Here is a 25585-nt window from a genome sequence, read left to right as displayed (position 1 = left end):
CATGTTGTTTATGACATTCTTATATCTCATTGGATGAAGAGTTATACTCCTCTTCATTATATATCTCATTCAGTAAATCCAAAGTACATAGCTTTGTTAGTTTTGAATTTGATATTCTCAACTCTTAATTATTTGATATATGTGTAATTTTGTTTTTAATATGCGAAAGGTTTTATAGTGATGGTTAACTAACCGATGATCCTAATAGAGTTGCTCCTAATAGGGATGGTGAAATCTCTCGAGAGAGAATGAAGTGCTTTCATAGGTTATTTCCAAATGATGATGATTATGAAAAAGTCTTGGATGAATATACTTGTTTCTCACTTAAAAGTGGGCATTTTTAAGTTTTGATTTCTCTTACAAAGAGGTATTCTTCGGATCCAAAAAGTTGGTGGGCTAACTTTGGTGTCGAAACTCCATTGCTCCAATCTTTGGCTTTCAAAGTACTTGGACAACCCACTTCATCTTCTTGTTCAAAAAGTTAAATCCGAGTCGTGCCGAAGATTTAGTTTACATCCACTACAATCGTCTTTTATCAAGGAGTACTAGTCAATACGAGGATGAGAAAACCAAGATGTGGGATGTTGGTGGAGATGCTTTTGATTCATTGAGAGATGTTGGATATTTAGAGTTTGCCGAATTCTCGCTTGATGAGACAAATTTAGAGAGCGAATTTTCTCAGAATATGTTAACAATGCTTTATTTTTGTTGTTTAATATTGTTGTATACCTAATATTATGGTTTGCATCTTGAGATTTGAAACTTTAAAATTATGGTTTGTTTATGGATTTTATTGTTTTAGACTTAATATTATGGTTTCCTTATGGATTTTATTGTTCTAGAGTTAATATTGTGGTTTGAATCTTGAGATTTGACATCTATTTATAATTTTAATTTTTTATATATCATACTCTTGCCATCCCAGTACCTTGTAATTTTAGAAATTATAGTTTTCCGTCCCGGTCCTCGTATCCGTATATGCGCAACATAGAGTTTCACAGTCATCAAGATTTCCCCAGCAGCCTGGTCTAAGGAGGAGACATTCATTCGGAGAAAAAGAGGTATCATTGTAGATCTTATTACATGATATACTTGTTCTGTTATCCTACGTGCGTGGAGCTGTTTTTACACACTTAAGAATTCCAGTTCAGTTTGTTTAATTAGATTGTCTCTAATTATAGTTACTTGCGTTTATGCACAGTTCCCATATCTACCACATAGAAGGCGGGACTTGATTCTGGATGATGAGAATGTTGAGTTGTATGTTTCCCTCGAAGAGAATACTGGGGATGATATACTTAAAGAGGAGAAAAAACCCCGAAAGCACAGCTTGCTAAAATGGCTTAAACTCCGAGTATGTTCTGGACTTTTAGCTCTTCATGTCTCCTTGTAGTCCATGTTTATTATTATTATTATTATTATTATTATTATTATTATTATTATTATTATTTTATCTAGAATATTAATCTTGGGTTGGTCTTGATTAAAAAGCCAAGATAAACGAGAGGATGAAATTTTGTTTGCCATCAGATCTTACATTTGTTTCAGCAACTCAGCACCCCAAAAAATTTATTAAAAAAAAAATCTGAGTCTTTTGTAATGGTAGCTTTTTTTTTTTTTTGAAGCTATAAAAAGTTCTATTAATTAGAGGTTTAAGTACAAGGTTCCCTCAAAATGATAACCCAACCAAAATAAAACACCCCAAAATTGACAATCCAATCCTTATACATTTGAGCTTTTATCAACAAAAAAAATCTTACATTTGATCAGCATTTCTGGTTTATATTCTCTTCCCTCGTTTTAGTAAAGTCAACTGCTTTGTACTTCTCTATTGCTGGAGATTGCGAGACTAATCCGTCCATATTTACCACTTTAAAATATGATAATAACCATATCTTTCTCCAAACCCTAAATATCAACGTTGGTAACTGCATATAATATTGCATTGGAAGAAAAGTGATACAAGAAATATAGTCTAGTTTTATGTAATATTGGCAGAAAAGAGACACAAGAAACTTAATCTAGATTCTATCAAGTACATTTTCTTTTATTCCAAAACTGGCAAATAAATAAGCCCATGCAAGCATAGACACCAATCTAGTTGGTGTTAATTACATTAATAGATTTTGTTGAAGCATGTTTAGATCTTATTCCTCTTTAGTAGCTTAAATTATTTTATGGCTCTTGTCCAGAAACATCGATGAGTGTCAGCGATAAGTCAAGTGGAAATAAATCTGATAGCACACCCTCTACTCCCCGAGCAGGAAGCAATAACTTTCATGCATAATCTAGGGTTTTCCAATCCATAGTTACTGCAAGTTATCCAGCCATGGATATCCTATTAGATGATAGACATGATAGAGAAGTTCCAGAGGAAAGTTCCCTTGGACAAGAGACACCTTTGGTATGCTAAGTTTTTTCTTTATTTTTTTATCTTTTTTCCTTTTCTGTTCTACAGAATTTCATGAAGTGTATTCATTTTTAATTCATCTCCTTCATGCTCCAGCTTCATTAAACATTTCAAATGTATAATTGCACACTCACACTTTTAAGGAATGTTATCTAACTACTGTTTAGAGTCCCTGTGTCTTCTGTTCATTTAGTTTCTAATTTTAGAATTGTATTGTTAATAGTCCAGTAAGTGGAATTTTATGTCTGATTTGTTCTAGACTAGCATAAAAACAATTGATCAGATAGAGCTACTAAGGGAGCAGCAGAAGATTTTGTTTAGAGAGGTTGCTCTTCATTCAAGTGCCTAAAAGCGATTGTCTGAGGAGGCCGCAAATGAGCAACACATTCAAGTGAAATACTGTCTTGATACCATCCTTATTATTTGCTTTGTACTCTTTCTAAACTGACTTTCGTTAACCAATTTGTATTTAAGGTTGAGATGAAAAAGTTGAGTGATGAAATAAGGGGAAAGAATGAACAAATAGCTTTGCTAGAAAAGCAAATTGCTGAATTCAACTTGGTTTCAACAAGAAGATGGAGAAATCAGAAATATCTCAAGTAAGTTCAGCTTGCATTACTGGTTCTGTACACCAGTTGTCTCTCCTGCAACTCCATCTTTACACTTTTTTTTTTCTTGGAATGCTACAGTCTATTGCTGAATTGATGGTGCAATTAAATGAGAAATCCTTTGAACTCGAGGAAATCAATTTTCTGTGTATATTCAACCAGGAATGTACTAAGGGAAATTTACGTATCCAAATATGATGCCATTACCAAATCTGTGGACACTGTCCCGTAACCATGAGATCCTTCGTAGGTATATGAGTCCTAAAATTGACCTGCAGTGACATAGTAATAGGAAGCCAAGAATGCTGTAACGGCTTTCCCCAGTTTTCAGCCACTTGTCTCTATGATCTTTATGATTTTCTCTTACGAGCATCCCATCATATATTTTTGTTTCCAAGTTAAAGCTGCAGACAATAGAATAATCCAAGAGCAGCTGAACCTGAAGGTATACCTACTTTTCAATTGTAAAAATATATTTTTCATATGTTCATGCCTCAAAAACTTCATCCTCTGAGAGCCTGTTCTGACTTTAACATTTTTATAAGGTTTGTGAATGTGAAGGATTGCAAGAAATAGTTGCCTCCTTAAAGCAACAACTCGCTGATGCGCTAGAATTGCAGAATGTCAATCCTATAGCCCCTAATTCTCAACAATGCGGAGAAATGAAAGGCCTGCACATGTACAAAGAAGTTGTGGCATCAAAAAAGGATAGTGATCGAGATTTGCTTATAAAAGCACAGGTGCCTATAATTTTTTTAATACTTGACACTTTCATTGTTCGAAGGGTGCATTAATTGAGTGTGCCTCTTTTAAAGGCCAACACATGCAATCATAAACCTCTCCCACTCGTCCCTGTTCTCTACCCCTTTCTAGTAATTGCAATACTTCTAGATATTAATTTCTTAGATTATAATTCTTTGAGTAACCAAAATGAAAACCGGATGTGTAGGTTATACTATAACTCTTATCTTGTATATATTTGTAGTTTAATATATTACTAACTCTTAGAAAGCCTTACAGAGAGAGAACTCCATGTAGTTTAGTTTTAACCAAACTCTTGATCCTAGATAGTGTATAAAGGATTGTATCTATCAAAAACTTATGTGAAATAATACAATCAGAATTTTTTATTTCTCAAAAATCTCAATTATCAACATGGTATAAATTTAGGTGAGCGATCCTTTTTTACCCTAGCAGACCATGACTTCTTCCATCGAGGCTATCTTGGAAGTTATTGGTCCTTCGTCCCATCCAACCCTAATTGATACGACATTTGCATCTATCATCTATCCTCGTCTAAATGACAATAATTTTATTTCTTTGTCCCAATTTGTCCGTCTCTATATCATTGGCTGACGCAAACAACAATACCTTTTAGAGATCACATAGGTTCCTACTCCTACGAATCTTGAGTATTCGACATGACTAAGTGAAAATACTATAATCATGTCATGGCTCATTAACTCCATAATTCATGAAGTAGGGGAGAATTTTCTACTATACGAAACGAATATGAAATCTAGAGTGCTGCAAAGGCTACATATTCGAATCTAGAAAATTTTGTTGCACTATTTGGGATTGAGCATGAACTTGCTAATATCAAACAAGACAACATAACTGTCACTCAATATTTTACTCTCTTGACAATAGCTCGATTTATTTGAATCTCATGAATGGAGGTATGTAGACGATTCTCAGCTCAAGAAAATTGTTGAAAAGCACTAGATATTTCAGTTTGTCTAGTTTCCATCGAGATCTTGATGAAGTTCAGGGAAGAGTGTTAGGACATAAGCCTCTTCCTTCGATCAGGGAGGTGTTTTCCGAAGTTTGAAGAGAAGAAAGTCGACGTACTATCATGCTTCTTGAATCCATGCCCACTGAAGGATTTGCGCTACTTACATGCTCCCAAAGAACTTTTCGGCAAAAAAAGGGGAGACCTTGATGCGATTATTGTAATAAAGTTGGTCATGTGAGGGATTCTTGTTGGAAACTACATGGTAAGCCTATCGATGGAAAATATTCAAAGCACCATCAGCAGCGTGATGTTTAAGGGAGTTGTGTTGTGATTACTGGTTTGTAGGGAAGCTCCTTTAGTAAACAAAAAATGGAGGAGTTGTAGCAATTCTTTGCGCGATTAAATATTGCTTCCACATTTGCACTTGCATCTTCCACTCCTGCATGTAGAGTTCCCTTTACTACTTTAGCTAATAAATCTAACACTCCTACATGGATTGTGGACTCTGGTGCAAGTGATCACATGACAGGTGATCATAGCCTCTTTCATACTTTTCAAGCAGATATGTCTATCTCCCATATTCGAACAACAGATAATTCTCTTTCTAGTGTTGTCGATCATGGGACTATTATCATAAATTTAGACATATTGTTAACATGTGTTCTCTATGTTCTGAATCTCGCTTACACCCTACATTCCATTAGTAAGTTGTCTGTTGATTTATATCGCACTACTAAATTTGACTTTGAATTTTGTGAATTCTAGGATTTGAGCTCGGGAAGATAAATGGCAGTGTTAAGCTTTTTTGTGATCTTTATATACTTCTGACGAGCCTATCCTTCGGTCTCACCATTCCTCTGGTTTTTTTCCACAAACATCTTTTTTAAAACCTTCACCCGATGTTATGTTATCACATTTGCATTTAGGTCAACCTAGTTTCTTTTATCTTGCTAAATTGCTTCCATATTTGTTTATCAATAAAAATCCTAAAACTTTTTCTTGTGATATTTTTCCCCTTGCTAAAAAATGAAGAATGTTTATATACCTTCTCCATACTTTCAGGAAAAAAAAGATTATTCATCTTACTTCGTGTATCAATTCTCCTCAACAAAAAGGGGTAGCTGGGAAAAAATATGCATCTTCTTGAGGTTACCCGATCCCTTATGTTTTCCACAAATGTTCTTTGATATTTTTGGGGTAGGATCTTTTAACTGGCACATATTTGATTAATCGTCTACCTAGTAAACCATTACAATTTCAATGTTCGCAAGAGGTTTTTCTTCAGTTCTTTCCCAATTTTAAACCTATGGCTTTTTCTTTACCTCTTTGAGTTTTTGGTTGTAATGTTTTTGTCCATAACAATGTTCCTTCCCCATCAAGGTTAGATCCTATAGCATTTCTATGTGTGTTTCTTGGTTATTCTTCAACTTAAAAGGGTTTTTGGTATTATTGTCCTAGTACTAAGAAGTTATTTGTTACAATGGATATTATCTTCTTTGTTCAATTTAGGGGGAGTCATATAATGAATTTCAGTTTTTTGATTCACAGCCAATTTTACTTTATCAGCACCCACCGTACCTTGACCGACCAACTGTAGCAGCACTAAACCAGTCAAACCATTCAATAAAACCTCACCAGCCAGACCAAATAGCAATGTCGAACCAACTAGAACTGGATAACTTATCGAAAAACAAACCGAAACACATCTACTTCAACATGATCAACTTACTTCTTTACCTCAAATACCTCAACCCGAAAACACCAAGTTGCTTATATACAAAAGAAGACAAAGAACACCTTCCAAACTTATTCTCAATCTTGTCATACAACATTAACACTATCATGAACTAGATCCGAGCATGAATCCTTCAAAAAATAAAGAAGGCAATCAGATTGTTTCCAATGATCTAAATGCTTTGATTGATAATAGTAATTTGTCAATTGCTCAAAGGAATGGAGTAAAGAGATGCACAAATTATCTGATTAATAGAATTGTTGCATATGAAAATCTAATGTCTTATTTTAAGAATTTTACAGCCAATGTAGACAAGGTTATTGTTCCTGATATGATTGAAGCAACATTGAAGGATCGTAAGTGGAAAAATGCAATAAAAGAGGAATTGATGGCATTAAAAAACAATAACATTTGGGTTATATTGGATCTTCTTAAAGACAAGAAGCTAGTCAGTTGTAAATTGGCATTTACTATGAAATAAAATGCTAATGGTAGTATAGAAAGATACAAAGCGAGATTAGTGGCGAAAGGACTTATTTAGTTCTATGGAGTTGATTATCAAGAAACTTTTGCTCCATGTGTGAAGAGTGGCAAAGGAAAAGCGTACATATTGCTAAAGTCACTATATAGACTAAAGAAGTCTCCAAGAGCATGGTTCGATAGGTTCTCAAAATGTGCTTATTCAAGATGGTTACAAATAGTGTCAACCAGATCATACTTGGTTTGTCAAAATAGCTTCAAACAAGAAAAAGGCAATTTTAACTGTCCATGTGGATGCCATCATTCTAACGTGTGATGATTCTGTGGAGTTTGAAAGAAATATTGAAGAAGCTTCTGACGAGGGAATTTGAGACTAAAGACTTGGGTACTTTGCAGTATTCCTTAGGTATGGAGGTTGTAAGGTCGAAAGAAGGAATAATAATTAATCAAAAGAACTACATACTAGATCTACTATCAGAAACATGAATGAAGGGATACATGCCAACAAAAACACCCATGGAAGCGAATCTTAAGCTATAAAGGGAAAATTTGAGAAATCTTATAAACAAAGAACAATACTAAAGGCTAGTAGGTAAACTAATCTATTTTTCACTTACTAGACCCTGATATAGTTTTTCCTATTAATATAGTGAGTTAATATATTAATGATCAGAGGGAAGAACATTTAGAGGCTATGAATCAAATTCTAAGATACTTGAAAATGACACCATGGGTTAATTTTCTCGAAAAGTGAGGATATAACAGTGAGAATTTTCTCGGATTCAAGTTGGGTAGGAGAATTAATTGATAGGAGATCCACAATCAGTTATTGTTCATTTATTTAGGGAAATTTGGTCATGTGGAGAAGTAAACAAGTTGTGGTTTCTCGAAGTCGTGTAAAAGCATAGTTTAGAGCAATGACACTTGGAATCTGTGAGGGAATTGGTTATAAAAACTATAACTTAGCTGGGGTTATGTGATAACAAATATTTTGAACTTCAGAGTGACAGTTAATTTAACAATCAACAATGCAAATAATCCATTTCACCATGACGGAACAACGCATGTAAATATTGATAGACACTATATTTCTGAAAAAGTAAATGACGATCAGTAAAGCTAAACTATATTCCTATTAAAGATTGCCTTTGATGAGATCACATCCAATATGGGTTTTTTTAACATTTACTCCCCAACTTGAGGGGGAGTGTAGGCTATAGTTAACTATTATCTTGTATATATTAGTAGTTTAATATAATACTAACTCTTAGAAAACCTTATAGATAAAGATAACTACATTGTAGTTTAGTTTTAACCAAATGCTTATTCCTAGAAAGTGTATAAATGATTGTATCTACCAAAAAAAATATGAAATAGTATGATCAAAATTTCTTCTTACTCAAAATCTCAATTATTAACAGGATGTAATATCATAATAGCCCATTGAGAAAAGTGTTACGACTTTATATTTGTGAAGACAATTTCCCACCAATCCCCATGCTCCACCATTTCTGGTAATTGCAATATTTTTTTAATATTAGTTTCTTAGATTATATTTTTGTGTAGCCAAAAATGAAAACTAAAGATACTCTCATAGCTCACTGGAAAATGTGATATGAATTTGGTTGTGATGTTTGCCCGATCGTGATTCTAGTAAGTGTTGGAAATTGGAATGCTTGAAACCTATAATGAAACTTGTAAGACGATGAAAGAAATATAGATATGAAATGGTGAATAAAAGTATTGATAATAGATGTTTGTTGTGTTTGGGATGAAGTATGGAAGAGTGATGGAAGTTGTAGTTTATATACAATAGAAGGGTGATAAAGGTAATGGGTGATTGGGCGTGGACAATGTAATTTTGAGGAAAATGGATTGTGACCCATTAGTTATATAGAACTAGGAATCAACAATATAATATAATGGATTGAAGTGGTAGGGGATGGAATGTGACCCCCTAGCTATAAGGAGCTAGGAACCAACTTTATAAAACAATAGAATGGGTTGATTTCCACAAGAATAAGCTTGAAGCCAATAAAGTTCTCAAAGGAACTATAAAGAAAGAAACTCACAAAAAGGTTTTATATTTCAAAGTTTTGTTTACAATAATAAAAAATGTTCCTATTTATAGTGTTCATAGATTGAATATGAAAGGTTGACATAAAGGAGATGAATGTTTCATTTTAATGGTGATGAATGCTTTGTATCTTAATTTATCCTTTAGTGGTTGAATATTCTAAAGAGCTTTGGATGAATTTAGACACTTTTCTAGGTTGAATTACGAAACAATTTTGTCCAAAAGGGGAAGACTCTTGCACTTCCTTGGCTTGCTTTCTTATGGAGGAATAGAGGATGAATGTGGACACCCTTGAATGAATTTAGACATCCATGTGACCAAGGGAGAATGACCTTTGATATTCCTTGCCAATATTCATGTAATTATCCATCTTGAATGCCTTAAATGATAAGAATAAAATGACCTTCAATGCATGTCTCTATGTAAAATTTGAAGAGTCTCTCAAGATGATGATAAAGAAGGACTTAATATGCTCTTAATGCAACTCATTCATGGATTTGGAATAATGAATGTATATTGGACGTCTATGCTCTTGAATAAGTGAATTTAGAGAGTCCTTTGAATGTTCAAGTCTTCCTTGCATGCAATTCCCGTAATGAAATTCTAGCTTGCATTGTCTTCGGTAAATTAATCATACCTCAAGCTCTTGGTATCATATTGATGTGTTTCAAAAGACGTTGGAAAGCTAAGAGATAAATGAATAATATCAAATTGATTTAAGACCCCATACACGTCTGTATCACATCCATAAATGGAAGCCAAAATGACTGATATATTCTTGCATTTGATGTGACTATTCATCTTCATTCATGCACCTAGACACAATTGTAGCAAATGTTCATAAAATTAAAGAAATAAACACATCATGCAAGCTTTAAATGATCTAGTTTACTTAATGAACTAGTTTAAAATAAATGAGCTAGTTTAATTAGTGAACTAGATTTATTGAATGAAAAACATACTTACATGAAGTAGCTTACTTAAAGGAATTGATGCCTTAATGAACTACATGCTTTCTTAAAGAAACTACATGCTTTAATGAACTATGTGATAAATGAAGTACACAGTGGAATAAAGTAGCATGCTTATTTATTCATGCAAATTAATTATATGAAAAAAACTATTAATACTAATGTAAATTCATACCGAGTAAAAGATGGTAATCCTCCCTCAAACTTATTGTTTCATTCCTCACATCCCAAGATTGACAAAATAAGTTTACCATGGTTGGTTGGAATTTCTTGGCCCTTTCATGTGTAATAGGTCCACTAGGAACTTTCTTTGGATCCTTGTCCAATGAGATCACGTCATTGTTACAACTTTATACTTGTGAAGAGATTTTGGTGATTCACATAATTTCTTTAGTCTTTTTACATATAATTATATTCTCAAAAGGAAATAAAGTTTGTTTTTATAATTTTGTTAGTTCTCACTATTGAGAAATCAATAACTTTGTAAACTTCAGAAAGTATATTCAAGCTTGCATTTACAAGATTTGCATGTTGCTTTATACAGCTTACAATGCTAAGCTAACTGCTGCTAACTAAACTAACAATATCAGGCAATAAACTAACAATCTCAACTGCTAACTAACATCAAGGACTACTCCAGCTATAGGTACAACCACCCGAGCAGATTATCACACTAACTGTACCTAGCTGTATCTCAGCTATACTTAACATTCTCCCTACTTTTTTCCTCTCCCCTAAGAAACGACTGAATATTAAGCTTTGCACGAAACAGTTCAAACTGTGTTGTTGACAAAGTCTTGGTCAAGCCATCAACTAATTGATGACTAGCAGGAACATAGTTTACTAACACATGCTTGGCTGCAACTTTCTCTCGTACAAAATGGACATCAAGCTCCACATGCTTTGTTTTAGCATGATACACTGGATTTGCAGTTTTGGCAACTGTACTATTATTGTCACACCAAACCACATGAGTCTTCAACTGCTACACTCACATATATGCAAGCAGTGCACTCACCCATGTTGTTTTAGCAGTAGCATCAGCAACACTCATATATTCAGCCTCCATGGTGGATCGAGAAACCGACTTTTGTTTTTTCGAACTGCTCATAACCAGATTATCACCAACAAAAATGTAATTTCCTATGATGAAATTTCGATCATCTGTATTGCCACCCCAGTTAGCATCAGCAAAGGCTACAACATGAAGTCATGCCACTACTGGTGCTATAACCAGACCATGGTTAAGTGTACCCACCAAGTACCTTAAAATTCGTTTAACAGCTACAAAATGTTATTGTCTTGGTGCATGCATGTATTGTGCCACCTTATTAACGCTGACTGAAATATCTGGACGCTTATAGAAAGCATATAGAAGTGCACCTACAACACTGCGATATTCATATGCATCAGACAGCAGTGCACCGCATCCTGTGCAAGTCTCGATGTTACTAGTATGGGAGTGGACACAACCCCTGCATTATGTATCTTAATCTTCATTAACAACTCCAAAACAAACTTACGTTGACTAAGAATCAATGTCTCACCACATCGTTTAATCATAATGCCAAGAAAGAAGTTAAGCTCTCCAAGATCCTTCAGAGCAAATTCATCACTCAACAGTTTCACAACTTCTTCAATATGTGCATTTGACTCACCTGTTATCACTATATCATTGACATAAACCATCATATATACACGTACATCCCTTGAACACAACGTATAAACAGTGAAGTATCTGCCTTAGACTCTTTAAATCTTATTTGCAGCAAGTATTGCTTTAACTTTGTATACTAGCTTCGCGGTGCCTGCCTCAAGCCATACAAATCCTTATGAAGTTTACACACCAACACAGTTCCATCAGAAGCCCTTTTCTCAAATCCAGGTGGTTGTTGCATGAATACAACTTCATGCAAGTCTCCATACAAGAAGGCATTGTTTACATCAACCCCTTGTTACAGGCAAGGAAAATATTATATTAAGTGTATCAAAACTTGACTATAATACTAAAGGTTTCATTGAAATCATAACCTGGAACCTGGGAATACCCTCTTGCTACAAGTTGTGCTTTGTATCGACTAATGGATCCATCTAGATTTTTTTCACCTTGAACAACCACTTGCAGCCCACCACTGACTTTCCTCAGGCAATGGAACAAGTGACCGTGTATCATTTGCCCTCAAAGCTTCAAGTTCTGTATGCACAATATTCCTCCAATGTGGAGACTGAATTAACTGGCTCCATTGTGTCATAGGTAGCAGAATACACTTTGGGCTTGAAAACACCACACTTACTTCTCGTGAGTATGGGATGATGATTTACTGTAGTTTTAACAACACTTCTTTTCTCGGAATCTACACCACTATGTGCACTTAGATCTTCACTACCTTGCTTGATATTACCACCATCAGCTGCACCATTCTGATCAACCTCAGTATTTAAATTTGAGCACTCATCCTCAGTTATCCTTGTCATATTTTCATGAGCTAAGTCCTCCCTCGCACTGGCAGATACTGGCTCGACACTTACAGCAGCACCACCAGCTTGTAACTTGCTAACATCTGCAACAAGCTCAAGAGACCTTAATATAGAATTTACAATATTAGAAGTGACAGAAGAAGCAGCATTCGAAAAAATTGACTCATCAAAGATCACAGGCCTAGATATATAAATATTTTCATCAGTAGCTAGGCACATATAACCCTTATGCTATGGAATGCACCCTAAAAATGTACACGATTAAGACCTAAAATCCAGCTTGTGCCTCTGAAACACTCTCAAATGTGGGTAGCACTTACTTCCAAACACCCTCATCAATTCATACTCAGACTTCTTTCCCCATAGCTTTTCAAGAGGAGACACACCATCTAACACCTTTTTTGGAAACTGATTGATAATGTATACAGCAGTGACAACAGTATAATACCAAAAATGCAAAGGCATTGCAGCTTGAGCCAAGAGCACCAAAGACAACTCAATAATGTGCATGTGTTTTCTCTCAACTACGTCATTCTGTTAAAAAATATGTGGATGGGATACTTGATGAATGATACCATCTTTAGCTAAAATAAAAGAAAAACTCCTATACTCACTACTCTAATCACTTTGAACGGCTTTGACAGACACACCAAACTGAGTCAACACCATTTTCTGAAATTGTTTAAAAATAGCCACAACTTGTGGCCTAAATGTTAGAAAGTATGCCCAAAATTCCTTGAATATGCATCTACAAATGAAAAATAATAACGATAACCATTGGACATTACATGGGCCGGTCCCCAACGCTAATAAACACAAGCTGAAACAATGCAGTGTAAACAGTAGTAGAATCAATAAAGGGTAATTTATGGCTTTTGCCAATGCAACAAGCTTCACACATGTTATTCATATCCTTATAAAGCTTTATATCAAGTGTTTTACAAACATAAGAACTGTGTTATACGTTGCATGTCCTAATCGACAATTCCAAAGTCTAAAACTATTTGCAACAATAGCTGAATGAGCAGCAGTATTTCTACAAGCACCTGAAACTTGATCTCCTAAGAAAACATACAAACCACCCTCAACACGACAACGCAGTAGAATGTCCTTAGTAGTAACATCATGAACACAATATTCCTGAGCATGAAACTCAAAGTACACTCCATTTTCCCTAGCAAACTTGGACACCGAGAGAAGATTTTGTATTATTCTAGGCACATGAAGCAGATCATTTAGCAACAACAACCTAGTTGATGTTTCTAAGGTAACATTACCAATCATATTATCACGTAAAGAAAGACCATCACCAACCATAAGCTTACCTGGACTACCACGCTTTACCCGATGAGTGATGTTACCAGACTTTGGTGTCACATGATGAGTGGAACCCGAATCCACCACCCATTCATCTTGAATAGGTACAAAAGATAAATGTTCAAGAATAACATCTTCTGTTTTTGACTGAGATCGAGAATTACTCGAACAACATTCACCATCAGCATTATCATAGGATACAATATTCACTCTGGTTGAGTCACTCGTGTACTAAGAGTGATTGGTATTAGAAGATACAATATGAAAATTCTCATCATACCGATGCCAGCACCGGTCAACAAGATGACTTGGCTTTTCACACAGCTGGCATTAAACTTGCGACCTTCTACATCCACGACCACTCCTGCCACTAGATCTTCCACCAGAATACGTAAGCTGATGAGAATGATGATACTGTGAGTACGAGTGTGAGCCATCCTTTGCAGGTTCAAAGCCATAAGCAAGATTCGTACTTGCCTAGACTACATCTTCTTGAGCAGTAAACCCTTCTAACTGAGTTTTAGCATTAATTAGAATTGTACAAACATTTTCTAAAGAAAAAGACTCTCCACTAGTAGTGATCACTGTCGTGAAGGGTTGATACCTTAGGTAACCCTTTTAAAATGCTTACTACCTGATCAACTATGGGAAAAACACTGCCACAAGATGCCAAAGCATCACACGTTTCTTTGACTCGAGACAAATACACCCGCATACTATCTTCACTTTTCTTGAGAGACTATATCTTGCAATGCAAATTCATGACTGCTATCGATGATCTAGTGGCAAAAAATTATAACAAAGTATTCCAGACTGTAAAAGCAGACTCTGCTCCAACAAATTAAGAAAGCAAATGATTGTTATTAGTTGACAACAACCAAGAAGCCAACGCATTGTATTGAGCCACAAAGTCATCATAATCTTCATTCAGAATCATTGCATCACTTTCATCAACATCCATCACCAATGGAGGCTTCATCGCACCAGTAAGCAATCGTTCAAGATGATGACTCTGAACGGTAAGTAGTACTTGCTATTTCCACAGGAAAAAAAATTCATTTCATTAAGCACCATATTAATCTTCATGTTTGTAAACATCTTGATTCTACTAGAGGATGAAAACAATTCACCAAACGACATGATCAAGTAGTAAAAGCATAAGAAATGTCACCAGAATCTTTGGTGATTGATACCATGTTGAGAAATCAACAACTTTGTAAACTTCAGAAAGTATATTCTGGCATGCATTTACAATAGTTTGCATGCTACTTTACACAACTTACAATGCTAAGCTAACTGCTGCTAACTACACTAACAATATCACGTAACAAACTAACAACCTCAACTGCTAACTAACATCAAGAACTACTCTAGCTACAGCTACAACCACTCAAGCACATTATCACACTAACTGCACCTAACTGTATATCAACTATACTTAACACTCGCTATAATTGTAACCCCCTAGACCCGGTCTGTGAATTAGACTCAAACCTAAGTGGTCACATATCCCATTCAGAGGTTTTTTTTTTTAATATCTTACAATACATTATATTAATAATACAGATATGTCCAAAATTATAGCAAATACATGTCACCAAACATAACTGAAAAACATATAGAAATATATGTTCGTACAAAATAAGTAGTTGATTTCCACTGATGCCAAATCTGCTAGCTTACTGTCTGCTACTATCTGAAAAAGGGTAAAAACTGCAGAATGAGCTAAAAAGCTCAGTGTGCTCCATACAGTATATAAGAAAAATATACAGATAAAATCTTTCAATGAAATCGGTTTATGCAATATGTTTTTATTTTTATTTTTAAAACATGAACACTACCCCCATCCGTTCACATCATAGTTGTGTAGGTTCCCCAGAACCATACACCCAACCGCACATGCCATTTAGACCCTGAGCACAAAGCCGAGAAGTCTGCAGATAATATTCCTTCAACAATACCCCCCCAAATGACAATGAATGTATTCAATTGAAAACAATGATTAATCACTTAAAACATAACAAATATTTCATACTTAGAAACCATATGCAGAAATACGGAAATCAGAATTCAAATCAATAATTCAGATATCAGATAAGCAGATCTCAGAAATCGGTATGAAATACCTTAATTCAGAAATTATATCAGAATATACAGCAAATCAAATATCAAATACTCGGTATTCAGATAAATTATTTAAATCAGTAATATAATACTGTTAGGAAACACACCTGTAACAGTCTGGGAAATCAGATAGGGAAGCCTATTACTGGGTATGTCGATCACGTTCTGCTGCAGCGCTAGACCCTACGAATTGGAAAAATCCATATTGGAATCCTAATATAAATAATCTAAATATTATTTAAATAATATACGGAAACCTACGGATAATTCTCGTAGCGCAGTTCAGGCTGATCTAACGAACGGATAATACCGGACCTAATTGATCATTGCTCAGGTGAAACACGAGTACCTTCATAAAATATTTTATTGAAAAAAATCCTTGACCAAATCTCATTTAAATAATCAAAATATTAAAAATATTAAGCCTTTTGGGTTTACAAGCTCGATTCGGGAATTTCGGGTCAGAATTTGGCAAAACGGACTTCGGAATCAAATTCAGGACGTCGAAAAACATAAAGTATGACCTTCCGAAATTTCGAATTCTTGGTCAAAAATAAAGTCAACGGGTTTGACTGACGATTTGGAGACTTTCGGGTTTGAATTTAGTAAAACGGACCCCAAAAACGGATTCGAGACGTCGAAAACTATCATGATAGGTATTTGTGGTCGAAAACAAAGGTCGTTTAATAGCCGGTCAAAGCCGGTCAAAGTTCTGGTCAAAAGAGGTCAACAAACTGTCAAACATTTTACACAAATAGCACCCTTTTTTTAAAATAATTACCAATATAGCACCAAAACCAAATTAATTCCCAGAATAGAACCAGTCAACGGGTCGGGTCGGGTCAACGGGTCGGGTCGGGTCAACGGGTCGGGTCGTGACCGGTCAAAACCGGTTTCCAGCGTTCACTCACCTACGGCGGCGCGTGTGGCGCGTGCGACGTCCTCCGGGGCTCTAAAAATCACGGAAAAATTTCTAAAAATTATTTTGAGCGATTTCGAGATACTTACTAAGATCGGTTCAAATTTTTGAACGGCGGAGAGCTCGATTTCGACTCGGCCGAATCTTTGACTGATCCACCTCCCCCACGCGCCGCCGTCAACGGAGATCGAGGATGACACCGGCGGACTCGGAACGGCACAAGGAACACGATGGTGCGGGAGGTGTCGTAAACGGAGTAGCGATCGACGATGAATTTAGGATTTTCTAGGCGATTGAGCTTAAAAAAACGTCGATGCTTTGACTTGAAATTCACGGTGTTTGGCAGCGTTTCGCTTCAATTAAATTGAGGGAATTGTTCCTGACTCGATAACGAACACGATGGTACTTTCAAAACGACGATCGGAATTCGGACGGTGTCGGAATCGTCGTCGAAAGTTGAGGTAAGGAAATGGAAATTTGGGAGGAATTGGGTTCTGATTTTCAGAACCCAATTCACGCATATATCATATATATAAACCAAATACCTAACTTTTTTGGGTAAATTCAAGGCTTGGTCCCTGAATTTTCTTTAACTCTAAAACAAGCTACAAGTTTTAAAACCTTTCAGTTTAGTCCCTAAAAATTACCAATTTTCACAATTAAATCTTCAATTCCATTTAACTATTATTTTGATATTATCGGGTTGTTACAATTCTCCCCCTCTACAAGAAATTTCGTCCTCGAAATTTACCTTATGAAAACAGATGAGGAAATTGAACCTCCATTGACTCCAATGTCTCCCAAGTAGCTTCTGAGGGGCTACGATTACTCCACTGCACTTTGACCATTGGAATACGCCTATTCCGAATGACTCGCTCTTCCCTCTCTAAAACCTGAACAGGCTCCTCCTCATATGACAAATCAGGTCTCAGCTCTACCTCATCAACCTGAATGATGTGATCTGGATCTGGACGGTATCGCCTCAACATAGAAACATGAAAACATCATGAATACGACTGAGCTGGGAAGGCAACTCAAGCTGATAAGCAACAGGTCCAACTTTCTTCAGAATACGATACGGCCCAATAAATCGCGGACTCAGTTTACCTTTACGTCCAAATCTCAATACCTTATTCCATGGAGATACCTTGAGAAAAACCTGATCTCCAACCTCAAACTCGATATCCTTACGTCGCTTATCTGCGTATGACTTATGCCTATCAAATGCCTCTCTTAAGCGATCACGGATCAGTCTGACAGTATCTTCAGTCTCTCGAACCAAGTCTGGACCCAAAGTTTTTCTATCATGCAACTCTGTCCAACATATAGGAGTACGACATCTACGGCCATACAGAGCCTCGTACGGTGCCATGCGAATACTCGCCTGATAACTATTATTGTAAGCAAACTCAGCTAACGGCAAGAAATCTTCCCAACTACCACGAAAATCAATCACACAACCCCGTAACATATCCTCCAACACCTGAATCACTCGCTCAGACTGTCCATCAGTTTGAGGATGAAAAGTTGTACTGAAATTCAAACGAGTACCCAGAGCCTCGTGCAAAGCTTTCCAGAACCTGGAAGTGAATCTCGGATCTCGATCAGATATGATAGACAACGGAACACCATGAAGTCTAACGATCTCAGAAATGTACAACTTAGCCAGTTTATCCAGAGAATAATTAACCCGAATAGGGATAAAGTGCGCTGACTTGGTGAGTCGATCAACAATCACCCAGATAGAATCCTTTTTGGAAGGAGTTAGAGGAAGACCAGTAACGAAGTCCATCGTAATACGCTCCCATTTCCACTCAGGAATCTTAATTGACTGTAACAATCCAGACAGATGCTGGTGCTCTGCCTTAACCTGCTGACAAGTCAAACACCTTGCCACAAAATCTGAAATATTCTTCTTCATACCAGTCCAAAAGTAGCGCTCTTTGAGATTATTGTACATTTTGTCCCCACCAGGATGCATAGCATAAAGACTATTATGAGCCTCCTGAAGAATAATCTGTCTCAACTCATCATCTTTAGGGACGCAGTAACGACCGTGAAAACACAAAATATCATCTTGGTCCACAGTATACTCTGAACTCGATCCTTGCTTAACTTGTTCAATAATGGGAAGCAACGAGTTATCAAGGAGTTGTTTAGCCTTAATCTCCTCGGCCAAAGTAGGTTTAACCTGTAACTCTGCTAACAAACTATTATCATCAAATAAGCTCAAGTTGGCAAATAAGGCTCTGAGATCTGATATCGCCTTACGGCTCAAGGCGTCTGCCACTACATTAGCCTTCCCTGGATGATATTCTATCTCAAAATCATAGTCCTTTAAAAGCTCCAACCAGCGACGCTGTCTCAAATTTAATTCTTTCTGAGTAAGCAGATACTTCAGACTCTTATGATCAATATAGATATAACACTTTTCTCCGTAGAGGTAGTGTCTCCAGATCTTTAAAGCAAAAACCACCGCAGCTAATTCCAGATCGTGAGTAGGATAATTACGCTCATGCGACCTTAACTGACGTGACGCATAAGCGACAACCTTCTTCTCTTGCATCAAAACACATCCTAATCCAGAATGAGAAGCATCACTGTAGACAGAAAAATCCTTCCCAGATTCAGGCTGAATCACACTGGGGCTTGAGTTAAAACAGTCTTCAATTTCTCAAAGCTAGCTTGTTGGTCCTCAGACCAGACAAATGGAACATCTTTCCTCAATAGTTTCGTCAGAGGAGCTGCAATAAGGGAGAACCCCTCAACGAAACGACGGTAATAACCAGCTAAGCCCAAGAAACTACGGATCTCAGAGACGTTTCTGGGTTGCTTCCAGTTCATAATAGCCTCCACTTTGCTCGGATCCACCTGAATACCATCAGCAGAGACGATATGTCCAAGAAAAGTCACTTCGCTGAGCCAGAATTCACACTTGCTCAACTTAGCGTATAACTTATTCTCCCTTAGAGTCTGAAGAACAATCCTTAAATGCTCCTCATGTTCTGCTTCACTTCTAGAATACACCAGTATGTCATCAATGAATACAACTACAAACTGGTCCAAATAAGGTCGAAATACCCTATGCATCAGATCCATAAAAAGCAGGGGCATTAGTTAACCCGAATGACATCACTAAAAACTCATAATGCCCATATCGAGTACGGAAAGCAGTCTTCGGAATATCTGAATCTTTCACTTTAAGTTGATAATAACAAGATCTTAAGTCTATCTTTGAAAAGATAGAAGCCCCTCGAAATTGGTCAAATAGATCGTCGATTCTGGGCAGAGGATATTTGTTTTTCACCGTGAGCTTGTTCAGTTTCCTATAATCGATACAGAGTCTCAACGTCCCATCTTTCTTCTTGACGAAGGGAACTGGGGCTCCCCACGGTGATACACTGGGTCGGATAAATCCCCTGTCCAACAACTCCTGGAGTTGGATTTTCAGTTCTTTAAGCTCCTTTGGGGCCATACGATAAGGAGCCATTGAAACCGGGGTGGAACCAGAATAGACTTCAATCACAAACTCGACTTCTCTATCTGGAGGTAATCCAGGCAACTCCTCGGGAAAAACATCAGGAAATTCCTTGACAATTCAGATGCCTTCAATATCGGATTGCGATCTCCTAGTGTCCAAAATATAAGCAAGAAACGCCTCGGAACCCTTCCTGATCATCTTCTCTGCTACTAAAGCAGACACAACATTCGTCAGAAATCCATGTCGTTCCCCGATCATTACAATCTTTTGATTATCTGAGGTCTTCAGAACAGCTCTCTTAGTCTCAAAATCAATATTTACTCGATGGTTGTCCAACCAATCTACGCCGAGAATCAAATCGAACTCTTTAAAGGGTAACTCCATCAGGTCAGCCAAAAAAATCTCCCCATTGATCTCTATAGGGCACTCTCTAAAAATACGATCCAACACGATGGATTGGCCTAAGGGACTTTGAACTATCACTGAACGCTCAATATTCTCAACAGGAATATTTAGACCCTCAGAAATGGAATGTGATACATAGGAATTTGTAGAGCCACTATCAAACAAGGCAAAGTATGGAACTGAATGAATAGTAACAGTACCTGCAGTCACATTTGGCCCATCACGATCTTGTCGAAGTCTAGCAGTGTAAACCAATGCAGGTTGTCTGGCCTCAGATCTGACTTGACCCCTACTCTGAGATGCTCGGCCCCTATTAACTGATCCAGGTGCTCTCTCCTGAGTACGACCACCCGCAGGAGTCTGAACAGTACTCTGAGTACGAGTGGGAGTACGAGCTGGTGTCTGAACTGTAGAAACTGACACTGTGCAATCCCTTATAATATGGTCACTAGAACCACATCTAAAACATGTGCCAAATTTTCTTCTGCATTCCCCAAGATGATGTTTCCCACAGTAATCACATGTCTGCAAAGGTTGCAACCCAGAAGATCCACCATGTCTAGTAGACTGAAAAGTTGAAGCACCAGATGCAACAGGTCTGACACTCGCACCGCCTCTCTGAAAGGAATCACCCCTGCCTCTCTTGCTAGGATGTGCAGAAGAATTAACAGAACCAGAAGGCCTCCTGAATCGGGTTTGAGCTCGATCACTATCTCTCCTGTGCTCCATACCAGTCGCTCTATTTCCTCAGCAGTCTTGGCTATCTCAACCAAAGCATCAAAATTCCTCTCTCGATGGGTAGCGACTCGACTCCTGATCTCATACCTAAGTCCATTCTCTAACCTCAAGCATCGATCTGTCTCAGTGTCCACAAGTCCAGGAGCATATCGGCTCAATCGGATGAACTCAACCTCGTAATCCATAACAGACATATTACCCTGCTCCAGATTCTGAAACTCCTGGCGTCGCTCCTACAGATATCTCTCTCCGATGTAGCGACTCCGGAAGCGCGTCTTGAAAAGATCCCATGTTAATTGGTTCCTCGGAATACTACCAGAAATGGATTGCCACCATCTGAAGCTTTCTTTCTTCAACATAGTTAGGGCCCCCTTTAACTTTTGCTCAGGTCTGAGGTCCATCTCATCCATAATCCTCTCTGTGTCCTCCAGCCAATACTCAGCGTCTGTCGGAGGTCCACCAGTAATACCCTCAAATGGTACTACACCAGCAGCAACCAGAGAATTTGAAATCTCCACTGCAGTCATGTTATTAGGGGCTCTAGCAGCTCTCTGAAACATGCAGAAGATAGCTCTATTAATGGCGTCTTCATTTATCTCAGTATCCTCATCTTCAGTGACGGGAGGGTCTCTCACGGGAGTAAACTGATCATCATGAGAAAGAGTCGGATCTACTTGCGGAACAGGAGGATCACGTGCTGACATCGGATCGTCTATCGTAACAGAAGGTCGAGTGACTCGCCCTCTACCACGTCCACGTCCTGTCCTACGACCTCTAGCAGCATTCATCGTTGGATCTATAAGGCTCTACAGAAAAAATTTGAAACATGTGTCAGATTAGCATTAGGGATCTCGAGAAAACTTTAAATCATAACATAAGGTGACATTTTTTTTTATTTCTTAAAAATCCAAAATTTAGGACCCATATACAGTCCGAGTGTTTAAAACCGAAAGCTCTGATACCACCAAATGTAACCCCCTAGACCCAGTCTGTGAGTTAGACTCAAACCTAAGTGGTCACATATCCCATTCAGAGGTTTTTTTTTTAATATCTTACAATACATTATATTAATAATACAGATATGTCCAAAATTATAGCAAATACATGTCACCAAACATAACTGAAAAACATATAGAAAATATGTTCGTACAAAATAAGTAGTTGATTTCCACTGATGCCAAATCTGCTAGCTTACTGTCTGCTACTATCTGAAAAAGGGTAAAAACTACAGAATGAGCTAAAAAGCTCAGTGTGCTCCATACAGTATATAAGAAAAATATACAGATAAAATCTTTCAATGAAATCGGTTTATGCAATATGTTTTTATTTTTATTTTTAAAACATGAACACTACCCCCATCCGTTCACATCATAGTTGTGTAGGTTCCCCAGAACCATACACCCAACCGCACATGCCATTTAGACCTTGAGCACAAAGCCGAGAAGTCTGCAGATAATCTTCCTTCAACAATACCCCCCCAAATGACAATGAATGTATTCAATTGAAAACAATGATTAATCACTTAAAACATAACAAATATTTCATACTTAGAAACCATATGCAGAAATACGGAAATCAGAATTCAAATCAATAATTCAGATATCAGATAAGCAGATCTCAGAAATCGGTATGAAATACCTTAATTCAGAAATTATATCAGAATATACAGCAAATCAAATATCAAATACTCGGTATTCAGATAAATTATTTAAATCAGTAATATAATACTGTTAGGAAACATACCTGTAACAGTCTGGGAAATCAGATAGGGAAGCCTATTACTGGGTATGTCGATCACGTTCTGCTGCAGCGCTAGACCCTACGAATTGGAAAAATCCATATTGGAATCCTAATATAAATAATCTAAATATTATTTAAATAATATACGGAAACCTACGGGTAATTCTCGTAGTACGCGGTTCAGGCTGATCTAACGAACAGATAATACCGGACCTAATTGATCATTGCTCAGGTGAAACACGAGTACCTTCATAAAATATTTTATTGAAAAAAATCCTTGACCAAATCTCATTTAAATAATCAAAATATTAAAATATTAAGCCTTTTGGGTTTACAAGCTCGATTCGGGAATTTCGGGTCAGAATTTGGCGAAACGGACTTCGAAATCAAATTCAGGACGTCGAAAAACATAAAGTATGACCTTCCGAAATTTCGAATTCTTGGTCAAAAATAAAGTCAAAGGGTTTGACTGACGATTTGGAGACTTTTGGGTTTGAATTTAGTAAAACGGACCCCAAAAACGGATTCGAGACGTCGAAAACTATTAGGATAGGTATTTGTGGTCGAAAACAAAGGTCGTTTAATAACCGGTCAAAGCCAGTCAAAGTTCTGGTCAAAAGAGGTCAACAAACTGTCAAACATTTTACACAAATAGCACCCTTTTTTTAAAATAATTACCAATATAGCACCAAAACCAAATTAATTCCCAGAATAGCACCAGTCAACGGGTCGGGTCGGGTCAACGGGTCGGGTCGTGACCGGTCAAACCGGTCAAAACTGGTTTCCAGCGTTCACTCGCCTGTGGCGGCGCGTGTGGCGCGTGCGACGTCCTCCGAGGCTCTAAAAATCACGGAAAAATTTTTAAAAATTATTTTGAGCGATTTCGAGATACTTACTAAGATCGGTTCAAATTTTTGAACGGCGGAGAGCTCGATTTCGACTCGGCCGAATCTTTGAATGATCCACCTCCCCACGCGCCGCCGTCAACGGAGATCGAGGATGACACCAGCGGACTCGGAACGGCACAAGGAACACGATGGTGCGGGAGGTGTCGTAAACGGAGTAGCGATCGACGATGAATTTAGGATTTTCTAGGCGATTGAGCTTAAAAAAAACGTCGATGCTTTGACTTGAAATTCACGGTGTTTGGCAGCGTTTCGCTTCAATTAAATTGAGGGAATTGTTCCTGACTCGATAACGAACACGATGGTACTTTCAAAACGACGATCGAAATTCGGACGGTGTCGGAATCGTCGTCGGAAGTTGAGGTAAGGAAATGGAAATTTGGGAGGAATTGAGTTCTGATTTTCAGAACCCAATTCACGCATATATCATATATATAAACCAAATACCTAACTGTTTTGGGTAAATTCAGGGCTTGGTCCCTGAATTTTCTTTAACTCTAAAACAAGCTACAAGTTTTAAAACCTTTCAGTTTAGTCCCTAAAAATTACTAATTTTCACAATTAAATCTTCAATTCCATTTAACTATTATTTTGATATTATCGGGTTGTTACAATAATATAACACCGTCTTAAGGCAACAATCAAAATGCGAAGCAAGGAGATGAAGTTTTTATCTGTTAGAAGCGAGTTAAATATAATTATCAAACTCTGAGTTTATATGTATGTATTTTCTGATAACACCAGCTATCTCAAACATACATGTTTATATTGAACTATGCATTATGTTTTTCTTTCAAGTTGATACATTACAATGATATTAGTATATCTGCTTTGCTTAACATAACTTCGTTATGTACTAACCTTTCAATGATTTTTCTTTCATGAATGTCAATTTTACATATAAACTGCTTGTTTTACTCAATTATGTGGCTGAGATTGAAGAATTGAAACAGAAAGTTGCAGAACTAATGGAGTCAAAAGAACTGTTAGAATATCAGAACCAAAAACTGGCACAGGAGAGTTCATATTCTAAAGGGCTAGCCTCAATTACTTTTGTGAAACTAAAGGCATTGTCAGAGAAAGTTACTAAACTAATGAATCATAAAGAGAGGCTAGTTGTAGAACTGGCAGCAGCCAAGAACTCTCTGACACAACATAGAACAAGTATTGTACGGAATAGTCGATGAGAGAGTCTCATCAAACGACATGAACAGCTTGGATCACCCTCGAACCTAAAGAAGGAACTAGCCATGAGTAAAGAAAGAGAGCTTTTATATGAAGCTGCTCTTATGGAGAAGGATCAGCAAGAGGCTGAGCTTCAAATAAAGTTGAAGAATCTAAGCAATGAGAATCTAAGCAAAGAGAAACTTATCTAGAAAATGAACTTGGAAACATGTGGGTCCTTGTTGTCAAAGTAAAGAAATTCAATAGAGTGGATGTTGTTTCTATCGAATCAACATGA

General features: G+C 37.0%; 1 pseudogene; it reads left to right on the top strand.

Moving 5' to 3' along the window:
• The first annotated feature begins 574 nt into the window (after nucleotides 1-574).
• LOC120177782 lies at nucleotides 575-25585 on the top strand (annotated as a pseudogene).

Source organism: Hibiscus syriacus, unplaced genomic scaffold (assembly GCF_006381635.1).
Source record: "Hibiscus syriacus cultivar Baekdansim isolate YM2019G1 unplaced genomic scaffold, ASM638163v2 tig00112319_pilon, whole genome shotgun sequence".
Taxonomy (NCBI): Eukaryota; Viridiplantae; Streptophyta; class Magnoliopsida; order Malvales; family Malvaceae; genus Hibiscus; species Hibiscus syriacus.
Note: the sequence above shows the minus strand (reverse complement) of the source record. Positions and strands in the feature narration are given on the sequence as shown.